General features: G+C 49.0%; 1 pseudogene; it reads left to right on the forward strand.

Annotated features, from left to right (window-relative positions):
- The window catches only part of LOC119323209, a 2,367-nt pseudogene extending 1,845 nt beyond the window's left edge, over nt 1-522 (forward strand).
- Nucleotides 523-7,144: the final 6,622 nt, after the last annotated feature.

The raw sequence follows: 7,144 nt of genomic DNA on the forward strand, positions 1-7,144 counted from the left end.
ATGACCGACGCGGGGACACACGGCACCGGCGAGAAGAAGGGCGTCATGGAGAACATCAAGGACAAGCTCCCTGGTGGCCACGGTGACCACCAGCAGACCGGTGGAGCCTATGGGCAGCAGGGACACACCGGCACGGCGACACATGGCACCCCGGCCGGCGGCGGCACCTACGGGCAGCATGGACACACTGGAATGACCGGCACGGAGACGCATGGCACCACGGCCACCGGCGGCACCCATGGGCAGCACGGACACACTGGAACGACTGGCACTGGGACACACGGCACCGACGGGGTCGGCGAGAAGAAGAGCCTCATGGACAAGATCAAGGACAAGCTGCCTGGACAGCACTGAGCCCAGTCTGCCCGCGGCCGCTACCCTTGCAGAATAATAACCCCACCGTGTATAAATTGATTGAGTCTAGTTCACCTAGCTCACTTGGTCGTTGGAGGAGAGAATGTATTATGTATCTTGTTTGAAGTTTTCACGGATAACAGTGTGTTCATGGTTTCCGTCTGTTTACACTTTATCGTGCAAATTTCGTTTTCGTTCTTCTTTTTTGGTCCATCTTATCCGAGAGACAGACGCAGCGACCATTGTCAGATCAAACTCTGGGTTAATTTCAATCCTAGTATCAAGCGACACTCAGAGTTTGATCTCAATCCTAGTATCAGGCGACACTCGGTGAAATTGCTAACGATTGCGAAAAGAGGTCGGCAAGAAGCAAAATGTCTGAGACAAAATACAGCGACGGCGACGTGGCCAAACAGGCATCCTACAATGTATGGCCAACCAGACATCCTACATTTGTGTTTGTAGTGCTTAGCGCAAAGCACATACAATGAATAATCATCCTCCAAATCCTCGCTATTTTGCCCATTGTCCTTGGAATTGGAATACATGGCCAAACAGGCATGTCAACAATGTTGAAATAGATCTTGCAAGTACTTCGGTGCGGTAAAAGAAATGGTAGCTTCGTGCAGGACTTTCCAAGTGGTATGATAGATTTCCCTTCTTTAGAATAAACCCTGGCTTCGTGCTACTTGAAAGAAGCCTGTGATCAGGTTCAGTTTTACTTTTACAAAGTTCAAAACAAAAGAAACATACTCTACAGCAGCGTTTTAGGACAGACTTCTGACTTATAGGCCACTTAAAAAAAGCTGAACACAAAACCCGAGGTCGCCCCTGCCGGCGGGATGAGGATCCCCTGACGTGGGCTACCCTACCTTTGAGTCAATGACACATGTGTCCCACCGAGCGTGGGCCCCATTTGTCAGTGACTCAAAGGCAGGGTATGGCAGGGGTTGCTACGTCAGAGGATCCATGTCCCGGCGACAGGGGGCGAATCCTAGCACGCCGCAGCTTCTCCCTCCCCTTCTGGCCTCCCTCCCTCGTTGCCGCCACGAGGTGCCGTCGAGCAAAGCCCCGCCGGTGTAGGTGCCGACGGGGCTCGCGTTCCTCTCTGCTTGGGGCTTGGGCAGGCGCAGGACGGCCCTCTCGGGCGGAGTCGTGGGGCTAACGTGGGCCTCCTCGGCGCGGCGGCGGGCATGCGGGACGGCGGCGCGGTGGCATGCCGCTGCATGTCCAAGGCGCAACTGCCGCTGAGGGTCCTTCTCTGGCCGATGTGTGCGGGAGGTGCCTTGGCCAGGTCCGACCGGATCTAGTGCCAGTGGCCTGGAGCGCGGCGCGGGTGGTGACCGGAGGCCTGACCGAGTCTCTACAGGAGGTGGGCGCGGTGGCCTGGGTGCACCGGGGTTCCGAGCATGGCGGCGGCAGGCAGTTGGGTCTCGGCCTAGTTCCGGTTCTCTGGTGCCTCAGGGGGCCTTGAGTGGCGTTCGACCATCGCGTAGTGGTGGCACTCTAGTCGTTGAGGCAACCACATCTGCTTGGGCAGCGACGGTTGATGCTCAAGGCCGGTGTGCCTATGGTGGTGGCGCATCCCTTCTCCTAGTTCCGGGCCAGCGGCACGAGCTTCTCTCGCGCAATGAAGATGGTAGGGACGTGGGGCTTGTGCTCGGGAAGATCTGATTGGGGCCTGATGTGGGTTGAGGCTCCCGCTCCTGGTAGGTGATGTTGGGCTTGGTACGGGTGGTCCCGCGGGCGATGAGGTCCCTCTCGGTGTAGGTGCGGTGCTCAGGCCCTCGCTACTTTGTTGGGCAGATCATCATCGAAGAGAACTACCGGAGGGGGGCCACCCAGGAGCCACAAGCTCAGGGGGCGTGCCCACCCCCAGGTCGTGCCTAGCGAGCTTGTGGGCCCTGGAGCCTTCGGCAACCCTAAGTCCAACTCCATAAGTACCGTCTCACAAAGAAAAAAAATCAGAGAGAAGGAATCATCACATTTTATGATACAGAGCCATTGCCACCTCCTGATCTTCATCGGGAGGGCTGATCTGGAGTCTGTTTGGGGCTCCGAAGGGTGGAATTCGTTGTCGTCGTTATCATCAACCCTTTTCCATCAACAATCCCATGATGCTCACCACCGGGAGTGAGTAATTCCTTCGTAGGCTTGCTGGTCGGTGATGGAGTTGGATGAAATTTGTCATGTAATCGAGTCAATTTATTAGGGCTTGATCCCTAGTGTCCACCATGTTCTGAGATTGATGTTGTTATGACTTTGCTATGCTTAATGCTTGTCACTAGGGCTCGAGTGCCATGATTTCATATATGACCCCTTTATGTTTTCATGAATATATTTGAGTTCTTGATCCTATCTTGCAAGTTAATTGTATGCACCTATTACATGTTATGATCCGCATACCGCAAGGTGACAAAAATTGTGATTCTTTCCGGTGATTACTATAGTGTGAGGAGTTCATGTACTCACTAAGTGCTAATGCTTTGTTCCAGTTCTCTTTTAAAAGGAGGCCTTAATATCCCTTAGATTTTTTATGGACCCCGCTGCCACGGGAGGGTAGGACAAAAGATGACAAGCAAGTTCTTATTATAAGCACGTATGACTATATACGGAATACATGCCTACATTACATTGATGAATTTGAGCTATTATGCATCGCTCTAGGTTGTCACTGTTACATGATGAATATCATCCAAAACAATTAGCCATTGCTGATCCAATGCCTACACTTTTTTCATATTGGTCTTTGCTAAGTTACTTTCGTTGCTGCTGATGTTACAATCACTACAAAACTGCTTCTGTTACTATTACTGTTACAATTGCTACTGTTACTACTGCTATCAAACTATTATATTATTGTGCTACTAAACACTTTGATGCAGAAATATAATTTCCCAGGTGTGGTTGAATTGACAACTCAACTGCTAAGGCTCATAAATATTCTTTGGCTCCCCTTGTGTCGAATCAAGTGGGTGAAATACCACCCTCGAAGACTGTCGCGATCCCCTATACTTGTGGGTTATCACTAGACTCTGTGGCTGATGCCGGGCTAGGAGTGAAAGGAGATGCCTTTTCCTACTATCTTAGTGAGTGCATTGTGATGTGGGGGTGTGGTGGTGTCTCGGACATGGATGCCGGGGTGTCAGCCCCGGATGGCAGTTCGCATGGTTGGTGTTGGAAATAAGCCCTAGAGGCAATAATAAATTAGTTATTATTATATTTCCTTGTTCATGATAATCGTTTATTATCCATGCTATAATTGTATTGAAAGGAAACTCAGATACATGTGTGGATACATAGACAACACCATGTCCCTAGTAAGCCTCTGTTGACTAGCTCGTTGATCAATAGATGGTTACGATTTCCTGACCATGGACATTGGATGTCGTTGATAACGGGATCACATCATTAGGAGAATGATGTGATGGACAAGACCCAATCCTAAGCCTAGCACAAAGATCATAGTTCGTATGCTAAAGCTTTTCTAATGTCAAGTATCTTTTCCTTAGACCATGAGATTGTGCAACTCCCGGATACCGTAGGAATGCTTTGGGTGTACCAAACGTCACAACGTAACTGGGTGGCTATAAAGGTGCACTACAGGTATCTCCGAAAGTGTCTGTTGGGTTGGCACGAATCGAGACTGGGATTTGTCACTCTGTGTAAACGGAGAGGTATCTCTGGGCCCACTCGGTAGGACATCATCATAATGTGCACAATGTGACCAAGGGGTTGATCATGGGATGATGTGTTACGGAATGAGTGAAGAGACTTGCCGGTAACGAGATTGAACACGGTATCAGTATACCGACGATCGAATCTCGGGCAAGTATAATACCGCTAGACAAAGGGAATTGTATACGGGATTGATTGAGTCCTTGACATCGTGGTTCATCCGATGAGATCATCGTGGAACATGTGGGAGCCAACATGGGTATCCAGATCCCGCTGTTGGTTATTGACCGGAGAACGTCTCGGTCATGTCTGCATGGTTCCCGAACCCGTAGGGTCTACACACTTAAGGTTCGATGACGCTAGGGTTATAAAGGAAGTTTGTATGTGGTTACCGAATGTTGTTCGGAGTCCCGGATGAGATCCCGGATGTCACGAGGAGTTCCGGAATGGTTCGGAGGTAAAGATTTATATATGGAAAGTTGTTGTTCGGGTTCTGGAAAAAGTTCGGGTTTTTTCGTTATTGTACCGGGAAGCTTCCAGAAGGTTCCGGAGGATTCCGGAGGTCCGGAAATTGTTCCACCACATCCAATACAGTAGCATGGGCTGTAGGGGGGCGCCCTAGCCTTAATGGGCCAGGGGCACCAGCCCCCCCAAGGCCCATGCGCATGGGAAGGGGAAAACCCTAAGGGGGAGGGCCTCCACTTGACTTGGGAGGCACTCCTCCCCCCCTTGGCCGCCGCCCCCTCCTCAGATTGGATCTGAGGGGGCCGGCCCCCTCTCCCTTGCCCCTATATATATGTGGGGGTGGGAGGGCAGCCACACCACATGTTCTGGCGCAGCCCTCCCCCTCTCCCAAGTACTCCTCATCTCCCGCGGTGCTTGGCGAAGCCCTGCAGGATTGCCACGCTCCTCCACCACCACCACGCCGTTGTGCTGCTGCTGGACGGAGTCTTCCTCAACCTCTCCCTCTCTCCTTACTGGATCAAGGAATGGGAGACGTCACCGGGCTGTACGTGTGTTGAACGCGGAGGTGCCGTCCGTTCGGCACTAGGATCTCCGGTGATTTGGATCACGACGAGTACGACTCCTTCAACCCCGTTCTCTTGAATGCTTCCGCTTAGCGATCTACAAGGGTATGTAGATGCACTCTCCTTCCCCTCGTTTCTAGTCTCTCCATGGATAGATCTTGGTGACACGTAGGAAAATTTTGAATTTCTGCTACGTTCCCCAACAGTGGCATCATGAGCTAGGTCTATTGCGTAGATTCTTTGCACGAGTAGAACACAAAGTAGTTGTGGGCGTTGATTTTGTTCAATATGCTTACCGTTACTAGTCCAATCTTGTTTCGACGGTATTGTGGGATGAAGCGGCCCGTACCGACCTTACACGTACACTTATGTGGGACAGGTTCCACCGACTGACATGCACTTGATGCATAAGGTGGCTAGCGGGTGCCAGTCTCTCCCACTTTAGTCGGAACGGATTCGATGAAAAGGGTCCTTATGAAGGGTAAATATCAATTGGCATATCACGTTGTGGTTTTGCGTAGGTAAGAAACGTTCTTGCTAGAAACCCATAGCAGCCACGTAAAACATGCAAAACAACAATTAGAGGACGTCTAACTTGTTTTTGCAGGGTATGTTATGTGATGTGATATGGCCAAGAAGAATGTGATGAATGATATGTGATGTATGAGATTGATCATGTTCTTGTAATAGGAATCACGACTTGCATGTCGATGAGTATGACAACCGGCAGGAGCCATAGGAGTTGTCTTTATTTATTGTATGACCTGCGTGTCATTGAACAATGCCATGTAATTACTTTACTTTATTGCTAACCGGTAGCCATAGTAGTAGAAGTAATAAGTTGGCGAGACAACTTCATGGAGACACGATGATGGAGATCATGATGATGGAGATCATGGTGTCATGCCGGTGACGATGATGATCATGGAGCCCTGAAGATGAAGATCAAAAGGAGCAAAATGATATTGGCCATATCATGTCACTTTTTGATTGCATGTGATGTTTATCATGTTTATGCATCTTATTTGCTTAGAACGACGGTAGTAAATAAGATGATCCCTCATTAAAATTTCAAGAAAGTGTTCCCCCTAACTGTGCACCATTGCGAAAGTTCGTCGTTTCGAAGCACCACGTGATGATCGGGTGTGATAGATTCTTACTTTCACATACAACGGGTGTAAGCTAGATTTACACACGCGAAACACTTAGGTTGACTTGACGAGCCTAGCATGTACAGACATGGCCTGGGAACACAAGAGACCGAAAGGTCGAGCATGAGTCGTATAGTAGATACGATCAACATGAAGATGTTCACCGATGATGACTAGTCCGTCTCACGTGATGATCGGACACGGCCTAGTTGACTCGGATCATGTAATCACTTAGATGACTAGAGGGATGTCTATCTGAGTGGGAGTTCATTAGATGAACTTAATTATCCTAAACATAGTCAAAAGATCTTTGCAAATTATGTCGTAAGCTCGCGCTTTAGTTCCACTGTTTAGATATGTTCCTAGAGAAAATATAGTTGAAAGTTGACAGTAGCAATTATGCGGACAGTAGAAAGCTAATGTCCTTAATGCACCGCTCAGTGAGCTGAACCCCAAACGTCATTTGTGGATGTTACGAACATCGGACATACACGTTTTGATAACTACGTGATAGTTCAGTTAAATGGTTTAGAGTAGAGGCACCAAAGACATTTTCGAAACGTCGCGGAACATATGAGATGTTTCGAGGGCTGAAATTAGGATTTCAGGCTCGTGCCCACGTCAAGAGGTATGAGACCTCCGACGATTTTCTTAGCCTGCAAACTAAGGAAGAAAGCTCAATCGATGAGCTTGTGCTTAGATTGTCTGAGTGCAACAATCACTTAAATCGAGTGGGAGTTGATCTTCCAGATGAGATAGTGATGTTTCTCCAAAGTCATTGCCACCAAGCTGCTAGAGCTTCGTGATGAACTATAACATATCAGGGATACATATGATGATCCTTGAGGTATTCGCGATGTTTGACACCGCGAAAGTAGAAATCATGAAGGAGCATCAATTGTTGATGGTTGGTGAAACCACTAGTTTCAAGAA

This window comes from Triticum dicoccoides, chromosome 6B, assembly GCF_002162155.2.
Source record: "Triticum dicoccoides isolate Atlit2015 ecotype Zavitan chromosome 6B, WEW_v2.0, whole genome shotgun sequence".
Lineage (NCBI taxonomy): Eukaryota > Viridiplantae > Streptophyta > Magnoliopsida > Poales > Poaceae > Triticum > Triticum dicoccoides.